Source organism: Abramis brama, assembly GCF_963993115.1.
Source record: "Abramis brama genome assembly, chromosome: 10".
Lineage (NCBI taxonomy): Eukaryota > Metazoa > Chordata > Actinopteri > Cypriniformes > Leuciscidae > Abramis > Abramis brama.
In genome coordinates, this window is record NC_139972.1 from 31,380,111 (window position 1) to 31,397,463 (window position 17,353).

At 38.6% G+C, this 17,353-nt stretch overlaps 1 protein-coding gene across 1 annotated transcript in view; it reads left to right on the top strand.

Annotated features, from left to right (window-relative positions):
- Nucleotides 1-1,281: 1,281 nt before the first annotated feature.
- fat3a (FAT atypical cadherin 3a) overlaps nt 1,282-17,353 on the top strand; it is a 162,668-nt gene continuing 146,596 nt past the window's right edge. The window contains exon 1 of the mRNA XM_084127010.1: nt 1,282-1,398. The gene's annotated coding sequence lies outside the window, so the exon portion shown is untranslated. The remainder of the gene's footprint in view (nt 1,399-17,353) is intronic.

Here is a 17,353-nt window from a genome sequence, read left to right on the forward strand (position 1 = left end):
CTCATTTCTCGCATGCACGCACACTATGCATTATGACGACTTCATTGGCTTGTATTGTTTTTAAATTAGGCTCATTATAATTAGTACATCCCAACCTTACACACACACCTCAAAGAAACCTTTTGGCATTGTTAGATTTTAATTAAGATATTATTTAATCCCTTTATGGAGCTGTGAGAGCCTCTAAGAGGTGCCCACAATGGAGGCTATTTCAGCGTCTTTCATGTGGTCTCAACAAAGATAGCAAACCTGACCCTCACCCACCCACCTCATATGTTTGATGTCAGCTGTGCATGATAAGTGGATATTCTCCTAACAGCTCACCAATTGGACAGAAAAAAAGCACCCCCTCCTGTCCAGATGCAGTCAGGGGTGCACAATGGAAATCGATTTGTGCATCATATCATGGCTACATTAATTACACGGCAGTGCATTTCTACAAGACCCCATAGCCGCCCATGACCATCACTTTGACACTCGGCCGGACACACTCGTGATGATGTGGGGCGGTTAAAGCACTTGTGCAGTGCTGACCCATATATCCAGCTGTTCTGAAATACAGTGTAATACAATACAATTCAATTATATAACTTTATATATATAAAGACATTTATAATGTTTACAAAAGATTTTTGTAAGAACAGATTTTTTTTTTTACTTTCTATTCATCAGAGAATCTAAAAACATCATGTTTCATAGTAAGCAGCAAAAACTGTTTTCAACATTGATAATAAGAAACATTATTAATAATTGAGCGACCTAATAATAATTGATAATGACTGAACACCAAATCAGCATATCAGCACATACATGACAAATAGTGTTAATCAATGTAAATTAATTAATATAAATCAATAAAATTATACATTTCAAAAGAATTAACACGAATAATAAAAATAATAATGTATTATAGGATAAATTATATATTTATGTGTGTGTGTGTGTGTGTGATCACTTAAAAACATAATATTGTATAATCTAACATCTAAATAAAATATACATTAAAATTACATGCACAATGCAAATGTGCCTGCCCACTATAATTTCTCTTGCGAAATAAAAACAAAAAAAACAAAACCGCGTGTGTGTGCGTGCGTGAGCGCGCGCGCTTGTCCGGTAGGCTGCGCTATGCTCGCACCCGCAGGAGTCGCTCTCCCCCCCACCCCCTTTCCGTGCGCGCGCTTCCCCGGTCCTACGCCGAGAGAGAGAGAGAGAGAGTGTATGTGTGTAAGAACGCGTGTGTGTGAACGCTGGAGCACATTGCTGTTGCAGGAGCTTCGGCGAGACGGTCGCACTACCGATGCGCGGTCGGATACGGAACTTCTCATGGATACGCCAAAGTAGCGCGCGGACGGACGCCTGTCACTCACCGAACGGATTTATTACTCACGAGGATAGGTATGCAAAAATGAAGTCATATGCAATTTGATCATTTATGAACTAACTGCTTTTGGGAGTGAAAGTTGGAATGGGGGGCAGCTTGCATAAAGGGGGGCAAGTATTGAATTAGGTTAATTCCGCAGTAAAGGCATGCGTTGCATTGACTGTTATGCGTTTGGGGTTTGAGAGCTCTTTGCAATGCATCTTAGGGCTAAACTGTGGCTGTGTATTGATCTTATGATTAGATATGCATTGCATTCAGGAGAAGGTGGGATGTCGTAGCCTGATTTTAGTTATCATGGGCGGACAGACAAGGAATATCCGCACAGAGGAGACTTGTGGACATGCAGAGGGCAGAGAAAGTTGTTGGAGGTGTGGTAGATGTTAATACATGCATGGTGCAGTGACAAGGTGGGAAGCTCACAAGGTCCCGAGCATCCATAGATGGGGTATAAATTTAAAGGCGGCCCCCCCGGTGCATGTGTGTGTATATTCTCAAGGGGCCCAGTGCATCTTTTAATTAAAACCCACGGAGCACAGACTGCACTCCACAGATACTGCACAAGTGTGTGTGTGTGCTACACGTATTAATGTGCTGAATGCACTTTTTTTCTCGCCATCATCATAAGATTGGCTTCACACCGCTCTGCGCTCGGATGATGTTGGCGTGCTCCGCACATCAATGGGACACACACACTCTCTGAAATGCGACACTGCTCTGCGTTAGGAGAATACAGATAGATATAGGGTCACATAAACATATGCATCTAAAAAAAAAACTGTATAAAGTGCATGTGTTGAGCTGTTCATAAGCATTAAATCCAATGTGTTGTTGCTGAAAAGAAACACAAGCCACCTTTGATTAGAAATATTAAAGAGAATTTGAACTACTTCTGTTTTGTTTCTACCACTAACTATCACTTTTGTAGATTAATTACTCATTCCCAGCATTAGATCAGTTTCACGGGCTGAGTTTTGAATGTGAATGAGATTGAGGCATTTATAGCGCTTTCATATACTGTAGTGTACACCCAAAGCGCTTTACAATCATATCAGGGGTCTCTCCTCAACCACCACCAGTTTTGGGACAAATCCATCTTGGGACAGGCAGGGGGTTATTTATGAGAAACTCTTTGATTGGTTATTTTGTTTGTGAGGATATATTGTAATCCACTTTTGAAAGTAAAGATCTACCCCCCCCCCAAAAATGAAAATGCTCTTATCATTTACTCATTTACCCTCATGTTGTTCTATTGTTCTTCTGTAGAACACAAAAGTGTCCATACAATGAAAGTCAATGGGGTCCAATGTATTTTGGTTCCCATCACCTTTGTGTTCTGCAGAGAGTCATACAGGTTTGGATTTTTGGGTAAACTATCCATTTATGTATTTTAAGAAATTAGTTATTAGTGGTCAGTCAGTTCATATGTTTTTCTTAATGACCAATACTGAGAGAGCACAGTGATCAATATAATGCTGATATCTATAAACATAATGATATAATAATAGCAAATGAGATCCACAGCAATGCTGAAATTAAATTGAAACCTTTAACCAAATTTACTAATAGCCTACTTTGTTTGAAATAGAGGGGTAGTTCACCTAAAATTCGCATTGTCATCATGTTATTCACAACTTGTATGATTTTTTTCTCTTCTTCTATGGAACACAAAAGTAAATACTTAGCAGAAAGTCAAAGCTGCTCTTCTCCGTACAATGAAAGTGAATGGTGACCGGCTGTCATGTGAGTTTTAAATTTCAGTCTGTTCCTTACATATAGCTAACATATGATTTTGGACGATTTATAGCACCCGAATCGTATGGACTAATTTTATGTCGCTTTTATTGTGCTTTTTGGTGCTAGACCCGAGCTTGGTCACCATTCACTTTCATTGAAAAGAGCAGCTTTTGTTTTCCACGAGAGAAATAAAGTTTGGAACGACATGAGGGTAAGTAAATAATTATGATTTTCAGCATTTTTGGCCTATTCTAATCTCAAAACGGCTGATACGTCAGTCTATGACTCAATTGTATATTTGTAAATGTGTGTCAGTGCATACTTTTCCTGTCATAATTGAGCACAGCAAAGTGATGCATTCATCCTCTGCCAATGCACAAACAATAAAGCATCAAACCACAGCAGAAACACATATTAAGATCATGCTTAAAGTGTGTCTAGGATCCGACTGAGTGAAAGAGGAGGTAGTCTTGTCTGTGTAGAGCAACACACACACACACACACACACACACACTTTTGTCCATGTTCCAAACAGCTGTCTGTTTGGATACATGATATGTTATCTCTCTTTTTTTTTTTTTTTACTGGTCCACCTGTTCAGTTCCGTTTGTCCTTTATGTGTTCATCAGCCTGTGTGTGTGTCTGTGTGTGTATGCGGGTAGAATGACCTCCACGTCGCTGATCAATGCCGATGTTCTCCCTTAGAAACGGAGGGATGTGTCCCTGTGTGGGGCGACCCTTCCCCCATCTGTTCCCAGCGCAGCCCAGCGTGTGTGTGCGAGCCGATTCTCAGCATCTGTCTTTGCCAAATGCCAGGGCTCAGTGGACGCTTCACATGAAATCAGCGCCCCGCTCTGGGTGTGTGAGGGAGGGGGGTGGGGGGAGTCCTGATGTGCCGTTGTTGCGTCTCAAAGCGTCCGTGCCATTGTTTGTGTGCGCTGTGTGTGTGTGCGTGCTTTTGTTCTCCGCTTGCGCTGGAATGCTCTTCAGTGCCGTGTCAACTGTAGAGACCCCCCTCAGATCCCGTCCTACACCCCCGCGGCCCCTCTCTTCAATGTTTTCCCTTGTTTTTCAGTCTTAATTTGTTTTGTCTTGCCCTTCTAGACTGTCATTTTTCATAGAGGACTGAAAGACGGAGTAATTAGAGCGGGCTCTTTCTGAAAGTTTCTTTCTGTGCGCGGTCGGGCCCCGTCAGTATGACAGAGGGCCACACATATAAACAAACGTCTAAGACAGTCGATTACCAGGCTGTCTGTGGTTGTGTCTCAAAACCTAGTGCCTACCTAGATAGCATTTTTGAGCATTTATAGATGTATTTAATCCCTTACTAAAAAAAAACACATTTCATCCCTTACTTCAAAGAAGACTGTGGTGTTAAAATGATACATTTCAACAAAAGTATAAAGCATAAAAGCAATAATAATATAAATAAAATAATACAATTATTTTAAAATAAATTAGCCTTAAATAAAACCTTCCTACCTTTTTTGTTGGTTGATCAGGTTACATAAAAATGTGGATATCAGCTCAAATGCAAAATGTGATATTCATTTTATACAACAATTAGCAATATAAGGTGATGAATCGACAATTTTTAGACACAATATTGTCAATTTGGACTCTTTTTTTCTCTACTTTGCCAATGAAAAGTTCTAAAAAAATAAGAAAAAGTGAATGATTCACCATTTTTGAACGAATCAGGTGAGTCAATGATTCAATGACCCATTCATAAAGTCAGTGGACAGACACTTGTTTCTTTCAGGCTGTCTGAATGAATCGGTTTAATGAATGATTCTATGATTCGCCAAGTGTGCCGCACACGTCCTGAAAAGTAAGCCAAAGCATTTTGACGGCTGCAGTATTAGGTCATAAACCCCGCTCTCTTTATGCAAGCAAGCCAAACTAAATCCAATTACACTTCAAATTTTTTTTCCAAAGATGGTTTCTATCATTTCTATCATTCTTATCAAGATTTAAGAATAAAATGGTACTTTTCATTTAGCTGAAAAACAAAATTATATTTGGCTAACTCTTGAACTCCTTGTGCTGTTCAAGGTTTTGTGTTCTCAGCTGATAAATTAAACCAGTTAAAGTTCTTCTATTTTTTTTTTTTTACTGAAACAAACCAAACAGTTGAAAACCAAAACCAAAAATGCTAAATTTAACTAAAGCATAATTGTCATTCATAGTGAAGTGCGTTCACACTCCAAACATATTTAGTTGTTGCAGCATATTCACGTCGTCAGCACGAATTAGACACTAACACAGTCAAAACGTGTCATCAGAGAAGTGCTAATTAAACGTCACTGTTTCTGTCAAGGACTTCAGCCCTCCGAAACTATTTCAGCCGAAACCAAAAATTGGAGAATTGCTGTTTCTGCCTGGTTTCAGTTGCAGAAATTTCAGTGCATCGTACTATTTTTATAGTTTGATGTCCAAAACCATGGTATTACCATTGCACCATATCCCAAAAGTCATGGTAATTCCAAAATTTTGTAAAAATAAGTGTATTTGGCGCTGTCTAGTAGGTTGCCTACTAGATTGTGTGATAGCCTAAAACACTAAAGTACCTTGTTTGGACTAAAGTCACAGGTCTTTTGTTTCCTGTCTGTCTTTCTTTTGCGTTTCTCAATGATCATAGCAGCTAATTAACAGCATTGTAATTAGTCAAGTAATAAAGCTTCAAGTCAAGAACAACTGCTCAAGGGAGCGTCTGTTTAATGAGTGCTGATGCTGTTGTGGAATCGACTACGTTCAGTGGCTTTGCAGTGTGTGCGTGTGCGCTGTTTGCTTTCTTGGGAATGAACATAAGAGTCAAAATGAGTACATTGGGTTTGATCCAGCTCGGTAGACCAGAAGAGAGAAACGATAGATGGATGGATAGAAAGAGCGAGCGAAATGCAGGGTTTGGTCCAGTATGGTTGACTGGCGGTTGAAATCTGAGCATGTGATTTTAGGCTAAGAATACACCACCGAACGAGATGAACACAGTATAACTGCACTGTAATGATTTTTTAGAAGTAAATAAAAGATTATTGATACACAGAAAAATATCAAATTTTTGTTTAATTCAATGTGTTACTTGCCATTTCTTTGTAATTATTTGTGGAATTGACTAGCAATTTCTGAGTGAAATTGTTTCAAAGTAAACGCTACAGTATTTTTTTTTCAGTGTGTGGCCATTTTCAAAGTTGGCCAGATAATAGAGCTGCATGATTCTGGATAAATTAAGAATCACATTTTTTTATTTATTTTTTTGGTTTCTCACACGATTCTGAACAGACTAAACAAAATAACGTAATTTACTAAAGGTTCTGACAGAATATTAATTGTTGCAGTCTATTTAAAATGTTTAACTAATCTGAATCATAATTTTTTTTTAAACCATTTGAATAATTAAATATCTTACTCATAAATACTTCACTTGTTTCATTAGCTGGATGAATCCAGAATTTTGAATGAATCTCTTGAATGAAGGATTCAATGACAAATACATTTATTAACAGTCACTTGTCGCCACCTACTGGTGTAACGATGTAATTGATACAATCATTATTTGAAGCGCCAAGTTGCTTTCAAAAGGTTTGAGAAGCTGTTTCATACCTAGATAGCCTAACTGCTTTCTTTGGGTCAGGGGCAGCGCCATTACTGATTTAAATGTTCCGGTGTGATTTTGTCAAAGGTTTAATAGACACAGGCGAATCGCTGTCATTTAGTTGTGTTTGTGTATGTATAGTGTGATCTGTGTGTGTGTGGAGGCTGGTGAATGATGCGCTCTGAGCACATGCTGTCGATTCGGTGACGCCCTGGTCTGTCTCGCCGGCGAGCCTGATGTGTATTGATCCAGCATGCCACCGTCAGTGCCAACCACACACACACTTACACACACTGTGTTAGCAGTCTGAGAAAGACCTTCCTGACAATCAAAAGCAACTTGATCATTTGAACCAGCCAATCATAGCTCACTTTAACAGCAGCTAACCTAGAATCACAGCAGAATCAAAGCATCCCTCTTACAAAAGAAGCTGATCGGATAGAAACATATTGACTTGTCTTTTAAAGAAACGCCTTGTTCTGTCTATCAGCGGACTGGCGATTATCTTAGTGTCACAGTAATTTGTTGATTCTTTAAAATCCCACAATAAAATTTTTTGATGATTGATTTTTCTCTCGCAGGGGAAACGTGCTTAAAGTCGAGATGAAATCAAAGCACCCGGGTTTACCTTCTTGATATATAATCCTGGTCTTATTGTGAACAATTGATTAAAAGTACATTATTTGAAAGACATTTTTGTCAAAAGAAAAACATTTTGCGCTATTTATATATATCATCCAATCACAGTTCCTCAATATTTTTTTTTTTCTTGTTAATAATCTTGTTTTACTTGGAAATTTGTGACATTGTGAAAGAAAAATGGGTTTGTTTCATTTAAATTAATTAAAGCAATAAGGCGTACAATTACAACGTATTAACATAACATGAAACTTCATCCTAGGCCTGGTCAACATGTGGGGCTAAACACTTCAACTAACTATTAAAGGTATAGTGGAGGATCTTTCCGAATTTTAGATAAGACCCGCCCTCTCCACTTTTTGAATAAGTTTGATTGATTCACCAGAATGATTGACAATTAGGAGGACCAATAGTATAGGTGATCCACCCAGAAGTAAAAAATCCTCCGCTATACCTTTAAGTAACTTTTAAACTACATGTGAACTAAGTCTCATTGAGTATTAGTAGACTGTAACAGACTGTTAGGTTCGGGGTAGTATAATAAGTTTGCATAGTTGCAATGTTACTGATTTCACGCAGCCGTTATTTTGAAATCGAAAGCGAGGCTCCGGTGGGAAGAAAGTGTCGCCTTTAGTGTCGCCTTTAATCACAGGAGAGTCGTGAATGCGATGGCGTATTGTTGTGTTTAATGATGTTGTGTCAATTCTAAAACTGTACTTACATTTCTTTCATACTTTAGACTATACAGTGAAATTCATTTATAAATAAAATAATTCAGAAAGTAAAAAAAGAAGCAGGAATGAACTATATATATATCCTATATTGGATATTAACATCCAATAGTGTAAATCGCGGCAGCAGCTTCAGGTTGGTAGTCCAAGGCATTGTTGTTTATCCTTACTTCCGGGGTTCTTCCCACCGGAGCCTCACGTTCGATTTCAAAATGGCGGCTGCGTGAAATCAGCGTATAGTCAGTATATCTGTTGGGGGACCATCAAAATAAAGTGTTTGCAGATATTAAGCAGACAATCTACTAATACTCTAATGACAGTTAGTTGACATGTAGTTGCAAAGAGGTTAGTAGACTGTCTAAAGTCGAAATAGTGTTACCAAACAAGCTCATTATCAGGAAGTCATGTGATGAGAAATCCATAACGTGCTTCTATTTCTTACGTCATCATTTTACGAAAAGATTAGCGACTGCCTGGTCCGTCCACGGACTGAAGCGCTGGTGTTACAACTCGAGGTGCGTTAACAAAAAACAAATAAACTAATTTTAAAGTGATTAGAAACTTGAAATTGGACCACCCACCCACATCCGCCCACCCACATTCGTCTCTCTGCTCGTTGATATCTCTCTTCTCTCCCATGTTCCTCCAGCGTTTTTTCCCTGATGTGTTTTTGTTAGGCTCTGATTCATTACATCGGTTGAGATAAATTCTGTTTTTCAGTGGGTTGATGTTACCAGAAGCAGGGGAGCAGCTCGTTTAGGACGCGGCAGTGGTGGGTCGATAGCTTGTTAGAGCTCCGTTTGACAAGATGTTGTTCACAGGTAATTTACCCATACATTTGCTAAAGTTGCCACTTACGTCACTGTCGTCCCAGTGTGGATAAGCACAAATCAAAAGCGCATTGATCGGCGTGCAACTTTTATAAGACAAACACCTGGGTGTGTGTTTGTGCGCTTGTGATAGTAGTTTATTGGTGCTCTGTTGCGAAGTGTTCGTTTGTATGCCAGTGTGTGATTTCATAATTGATCATGTCTTCTATAAAGTAGTTATATTGCATTTTCCCTTACAAAAAAGTCTGGTAACACTTTAGTATGGGGAACACTCACTATTAACTACGCATTTTGCCTCAAACTCCTAATTTACTGCTTATTAATAGTCAGTAAGGAAAATGTTTGTAGCGTTTACTGTAAGTTAAGGTATTGGCTAGGATTGAGGGATGTAGAATAAGGTCATGCATTTATATGTGCTTTATAAGTACTAATATGCAAGCTAATCAGAAACTAGTTAATAGCAAGAATTGAACCCTAAAATAAAGTGTTTCCAAAAGTCTTGTGGCGGATTATACCGTTTTACTGAATGATCAACCTAGTCATGTACAGTATATGACTTAATCATATCTAGTAAATCATAGTAGTACTAGTGTCGTTGCTAGTGATTTTTTGGGGGAAATTTGTGGGTCATAATGAAGGGAGGCAGCAAATTTCTTGAAAAATGAATGTTGAAAAGTTCATTGCATAGGATAAATTTGTTTCAAATGTTACTCAAAAGTTACTCAACCAATATTTTCTTAATAATCCAGTAGGCTTTTAGGGTACTTGTCAGCATTCAAACAATATGTGTGTGTTGAGCATCATCTCTGCTAAACTTGTATTCAGTTATGTCAAAGTCTGACATCTTTGCCTTGTGGCTAAGACATTTAGTCAATTTTGTTGTTGTTGTTGTCAATGATGCACTTGCTTAATTTTGAGGCAGATTTAAATTAGATTATGAACAGTAGACTTGCGGTTTAGCAGCTCCATGGTCATGCATTCCCAGGGAATGAACTGATTAGATGTACAGTATACCTTGAAAGCAATGCAATTAATTTAGCTAAAAATGTCTGGCAAATGAATAAAAATGTGAACCTCTAAAGTACAGCATGAATCAGAGATGTTTGCATTCTGCACAGCTTCGTCTGATTGAGTTTCAGTTTTGTCGTTGTGATGTTCCGCTTGCCTCCACTTTAGAGTCGGAATACAAAAACAATGCGTTTAGAATTGATTATTGTCTTTTCTTGTGTTTATACGTGTTGATTTCATTTCAGAATCCATATTGTAATTGGAAGGCTTTCTTCTCTTGATAAATCGCTCTTGATAGGGGGTGGTGGTATTGTCGGTTTATTTTTCCGTCTTTGTAAGTTTGGGAACTCAACACATTGGGCCCTGGAAAAGAGGGGGCCCCATCCATAAATTTTGTCCAGGGCTATGTGAAATGTAACAAAAGTCATGGGTGGTACTTGTTAGTGGTTGTTTAGTGTATATGTGTATAGGCTACATGTATCATACATACATGCATACATGTGTTTTTGCACTTAATGTTGCTCTGTGCTCGGTTGTTTATCATGTTTGTGTTTTGTGCATGTGTGTAAGTTCTCATACTCCATCCATTGTATTTATGTGTTTGTTATAGCCAAGGGGATTGGTAAACTATGGCTGTTCTGCTCATAATGGAAGTGGAGCGTGTTCAGACTGCACAGCTGCCTTGAGCTTTTTCTGTGTGTGTGTGTTTGTCTTTCTAAACACTTATATGTTCTTCACGTATGGATGGTGTGTGTTGTGTTCAATGCGTTTGTGGAGGTGGTTGCTGAGATCAGAGCGGCTTTGTTTATGTGAGTTTAGTGAGTTGTACCTTAGGGACAAAAATGTCTTCAGATGTTAGCTAAACCTGACAAAACCTCACTTATGGGACGTCCTCTGAGGTAAAAAATAATTTATAAATACAGTAAATACAAACTGTTTTCTTTTAGAGATTGGGTTTGGCTTGTAGTCATAGAATTAGCATTAGAAGCTCAATTAGATAGTGAAGTAAACTTGTGTGTGATCTGGTTTAGTGAGATTTACAAGCTGTAATTGAGTTTGGAGCTGATTATTACTGGCAGAAACACAAATCACACACGTCGAGACTTAAAGGCAGTTCTTTCATTGCAGCAGATCCGTTAGACAGTGACTGGGTCTTTCTGAGTGTATGTGTGTAAAGTGTTATTCAGATTTGATTAGCTATGAAGGTGAGGGAAGCCCAGGCACACCGATACAAACACACACACTCGGCAGTGTGAGTCACACATTCATGGTGCTTTCGCTCAGTGTTTTTGGCAGTGTGCGGTCAGTGCACTTTTACCTGACATAAATTCCGTTATAAACACACACACAACACACAGCAATAGAAACACACATACACTCGTTTACTTAGCTATCTGTTCTGTTTTTGAATATGCAGTAGACTAAACAAAACCTACACCATAATTATAGCTGAGAAAGTTTGGATTTTTAATTATTTTAGTTATTTTTAGTTACATTAATTACTTTATTTTTATAAATGAGGACATTCCCAAAGGTTTCGTCACATCTAGCTTACTTTGTACGAGGACAAGTCCTACTTAGACACAAACTCAATTCCTACTTAGACACAAAATCTTTATTTTTCAGTTTTTTTTTAATTACTTCATTTTGTCCGACAAACAAACCTTACAGGATAGTTAAGCAGATTAACGTCAGCGGACTTGAAAAATGGTGAGTATTGACGTCTTTCCACGATTGAAACAACATATCTTCGGATGTTCATTCATGTTTAAGGAGAGCATATCCGAACTCTTAGACCTTGTCCACACTAATACGGTTTCGTTTGAAAACGCATCTTTTTCCCTCCGTTTGGCCTTCCGTCCACACTGAGACTGCATTTTTATTAATGAAAACAAAGCTTTTTGAAAACGCTCTCCAAAGTGGATAAATTTGAAAACGCCTTGGACTGTGCAAACGGAGGTATTTAAAAATGATGACGTAAGTTTAGTCATGTGACGCATATTGTAGGCCTACCAATAGATATTCATGTTTATACCAGTATTGTTCATGTTATGTTCCATTCATTTTCACACTGTTGCTAAAATATGTTACTTTGCACACTCTTCATATCACAGTCCTGCAAAAATGACCTGCGGCAATACATGAGAGCAGTTGCGTTTTAGACCAAACGTGGTGACTGAGAGCAACCTGGATGCATCAGGGAATGGTGAGATATTTTGCTAAATAAAATTATCCTGCCAGAAGAATTGCGCGATAACTGTATTATTTATTTTCCCGCCTGTTTCATCTCAGTGAGCTTTTGTGAGGTTTTAAGCATGCGCAGTAAGGTGAATTTAGCGTTTTCAGCCGTTTCCCAAAAGTTTCTCATCCACACTGAAACGTCGGAAAACGCCTTAAAACGCTAGTATGGACGGAGAGTGCTTTTAAACGTCCCACTGCATGGATTATTTTATTATTTTAGAATGTTTCCTGGGGTGCCCTTATAATGTTAGTATGTTTTTTAGATCAAAAGTTGTTATAATTTAGAAATAAAAGGCATTTTTCCTAGCCTGATTTTAGCGCTCTGTTTGAAGGGGCGTGTCTGTGTGAGACTTCAGTGTAAACGCCCACTGCTGTGATTGGCTGACATGCTTGCATATGAAATATCTAGCATTACATGTGGAACTCTCTCGAAAACTTTTACTATTACAGCTATTATACGTTTTTACTATTACAGCTATCGGGATTAACGAATCGTGAGAAGTTTTTTTAAGTATTTAGATCTATTCCCGTCACATAAAAGGTTGTAGTGATGAGCATTGAGCAGATGACAGCCTGTTGAGCGCGTGAATGAAGATCTTATCATTGCAACGCAGTTTCTGCACTCTCACTAATGATTTCACCAATGCAAACATGAGGGATAAGTACAGTAAGAGCTTTGTTGTGCAGTCTAACAGCGTCATTGATTTCATAACGAGTTTTGGCAAGTGTCCAGATAAACTCGCGCTGTGTGATTGACAGCTTGGGCGATTGGAAAGGGATTGTTCTTTGATCGCTTTCTGTATATATTAATCACAGATTAAGTAAGATTATTTTCATCCTACTAAGAGAAACGACGTGAAGTTGATCGAAGTTGATCTTGATTTACTGATGCATAAACAGTTTGAGAGAAAGATTGTCTGTCTGAACTTGAACAATTACACATCAGACATTCACATAACCCACGGGTTCTTCAGAGGCTCGGATGAAGGAACTAAAAAAATACTTCTGTGTTCATTTGTACTTCCAAACACTGAGCAACTGCCATGCTTCGCTCGTTTGCAAACCATGATGTCTCTCGAGGAAAAAACAATATCGCGCACGCGCAGCTCATTTTCTCATGGGCGGGCCAAATTCTCTTTGCGGGCAAAGAAGAGAAAGGGGAAGTAACCTTTCCCCTTATGACGTCATAAGGGGAAGATTTCTAGATTCGCCCGTCTGAGCTTTCATTTTCTCAAAAATACCCAGAGCTTGGTTTACACCCATCAAAACGTCTAGCCACTGGGGGACCATAGGCAGGCTAGGGGAACGCTCTTTTCAAATGTATCCGGATTAATGTAGCCCGCCTTATGTCCTGCTAATCCCATACATTACATAAGCTTCAAACTTTTGACAACCTTTTTTAGTTTGTCAAGTTTGACACATTTAATATTATTAAGATTTGTTTAATTCAGTTAGGCTTGTCTACTACACAGGTTGATTGTGTTAAGTCTATGTGGTAATTTGATGTAAAAAACAAACAAAACTAATTTAACATGACTGTCCACAATTGATTAGTTAAGTAAAAAAATTGTGTGTGCTTTGAGTTGCATTATGATGCCAGTCTCAAGTGTGTGTGTTTCAGTCCGTGTCACACTTGTTACTCTCCTCTGATCTGTTCCTGATCGCAGGTATGTGTTTCTGTGTAGGCTAGTCTCTCTTTGATGAATCACTTATTGAAGGACAGCTAAGGGGTCGTTCAGGCAGCAGTAGTGGTGCTCAGAGCGGGGCCATAATCAGTCCCAGAGGGTTCGAGCCGTGAGGACGGTAACACCGGCTCAGATAGCGGTAATTACCCTGACCATATATTCCCACAGCACGACAGGAGACAACACTCGCACATACAGACTCTCTCTCCAGGAGCTACCGTGAGAGAAAGAGAGTTTGTTCAGAACACACCTGATTCATTATTGTGACAGGAACTCGCAGGGTTCATTGTTCTGTGAGGCTGCATTGTGTTCCGTTAAAGGGACAGTTTATATGAAATGAATAATCTGACACCTTCCCTAGTACTAAATTAGTGCTAGATCATGACAACAAAAGAAACCAAAATGTAAAAAAAAAACATCTAGCATCTGCATCTAGTATCTCTCTCGCTCTCTCTATGTGTGTGTATATATATATATATATATATAGAGAGAGAGAGAGAGAATGTATAATTATTTTTTTTTTAATTAAAGGGATGGTTCAGAGTAAAATCAATCTAGGGTCCTTTGCACCATGACCTCGAGCCAAACACCCCCCCAGAAGCCTTTTTCCCCTTGGTTGAACATTATTAAAGTTAGACCTTATTTCGAGAAATCAGCCGAATGGCTTAGTGCAGGTGCTAATGGATCCTATGATGTATCTCGTAAATTACCCCACTAATAATGCCCAGAATGGTACCAAACATCTACAGTAGTACAAATAGGTTCTGTACTCATAAAACGAGGCATTGGGAAGTTTGTAAGTACATCAGGAGTTTATTTAAATAACACTTGCCTGACGGCTCATGCTACCGCTAACCAGCACGTCCAGGTCACTTCAGTGATTTGGGAAAAGCACGTAAAAGTCCTGGCAGAAAGCGATGCATAAGGATGTAGTGTAACAACGAATTATTATTTTTTCTGAAGTGTTGACAACTTAGTGTTAACTAATAATTGTTAACACTAATAAACTAATAAAGTGTTAACAAACTGGTACCACCAACAAAATATTAGTGCATTCCTGGAATTGGGTGTCGTTACACTACATCCTTATGCATCGCTTTCTGTCAGGACTTTTACGTGCTTTTCCCAAATCACTGAAGTGACGTCGACGTCCGGGTTAGCGGTAGCATGAGCCGTCAGGCAAGTGTTATTTAAATAAACTCCTGATGTACTTACAAACTTTCCAGTGCCTCATTTTGAGTACAGAACCTATTTGTACTACTGTAGAAGTTTGGTGCCATTCTGGGCATTATTAGTGGGGTAATTTACAAGATACAACCTTGGATCCATTAGCGCCTGCACTAAGCCATCCGGCTGATTTCGCGAAATAAGCTCTAACTTTAATAATGTTCAACCGAGGGAAACAAGGCTTCTGGGGGGGTGTTTGGCTCGAGGTCATGGTGCAAAGGACCCTAGGTTGATTTTACTCTGAACCATCCCTTTAATTTTTGTCCATTAAAAGTCATTTACAATTTATCAAGTCTTTATCAGACAATTGATGTTACTGCATTGTTAAAATAAAAAATAAAATAAAAACATTTGCCATTAAAAAAAATATATATACAAGTAAAAAAGTTCTCGCCTTAAGTTCTTCCACGTTTACAATATACAATAAACACAATAAACTTTGGTTTGGATAAACAGTGCTGATAGCAGATTTCTTCAAATTTCAATTCAACTTTCTTTTATTATCAACACAACACATATTGACACCATTTTGGTATGTTCCTCAATAGCCGCGTTTCCATTACCCTTCAAATTGCGAATTGAAAGTACGCCCAATGGAAACACGTCAATTTCGCAAAAACTCCCATTTATCGCAAAAAAGTTTTTACGCTCGCATGAGGTGGTTTTTCAGGCAATTCGAAAAAGGAATATTTGAAAGCGCATTTACAGTCACCTGACTTAGAAGGCACGGTGTGTTTGGACAGAATACGAGACAGAGTTCTTTATTAAATTCATATAAGACAAAAGAATGACAGAAATACTGGATTCTAAACCTCAAAGAAATGCCACAATCAAGACCTCGGAGCAGAAATGAGTGAGAAAAACCCAGAAACACCTCATGTGTGCCGCTCACAGTATAAGGGTCTTTCCTTGCCATTAATTCTTGGATAACACACCTACGTTTCCTTCCATTAATAATGATAATGTCTAGTGCGGTACGTAGCTGTGATATATATAAACTTACCAACGTCCGTTGCCATGATTTTTGGAATGACTTATCGCGAGAGGAAAAAATGACCTTTTAGTCGCATAACATCGGTTAATGGAAACACCGTCATTTCGCAATAGTTTTTTATCGATATTTAGAAAAAAACGCAAAAGTTTTGCGCAAATCTTTAATGGAAACGCACCTAATGTATAAGGGGGAAAAAAATGCATGTCTTTTGAGCAGCATTTTGGTGTGAACTATGCCTTTAACTGTGTATATGTATGTGTGTGCATCTTCTTGTTTCTACATGTGTGTAAGAGCCTTTTAGAAAGGCCACAAGAGTTAAGCCCCATTCAAAGGAGTCTGATTACCCGAACAGGATGTTTTTGAGTGTTTGTGGACAAGGGACCAAAAGGAACCAGGAAAATAAAAAAAAGAAGTGAAATCCTAGACCTGGAAAGCACTTGATGATGATGTCAGCAGGTCTTTTGAGAACGTGTATGTTAGATTTTCTTTCTTTTTTTCACTGCAATCTTAGGAGAGGTTAAAGCAGGTCTGATTCACTTTAACTGATGTGCTTTCAGTCTTTTTGTCCGTCAGTGTAACGGTGAGTGAGACAGCCAATTTCAAGAACTCTCACACAGACCTAACAAACCATCAGAAAACATTTCAAACCGTCAGTTCTTAAAAACTCCGACTTTATAAAATATGGTGTGCTGGTGGAGAGATGCTTGACTGCTCTGTAATAGACCCTAGGTGCTGTAGTGTTGATTTGATGTGAACAGAAACAGCACAAACAATATGCCGTTCTGTTGTGTTCCTGGTAGGCGTGTAAAAATAGAATTCAAAATAAGGTGCGCATCTGTTAAATGGAGCAGAGGCAGGAGGTTAAAGCATTTTAGGGAAAAACTCAATTTAAATTCCATACTTGTTGCTAGGGCTGCACGATATATCGTTTTAGCATTGATATCACGATGTGTTCATCCGCGATAGTTACATTGCAGGATGTGCGATTTCAAGTATAGGGATCGTAGTTGATCCGTTCGGACCATCATAAAGTTTAACCATCATAGAGCAAACGTTTTTCATTTGCAAGTGTTTAAGTTTCTGTCAGTTTAAACATTCAAGCGATTTTAAACCATTTAAGCGCAAGAAGATGCGAAAGAGAACTGAATTCTTCTCTCTTCCGCATCTATTTGCGCTTGAACAGACACATACATGCACAATTTATGTCAAAATGCCCGTCTTTGAACACAGTCTCTTATGGCTTTTGTGAATGTAAACAAGAGACATATAAATTGGATGTGTATCA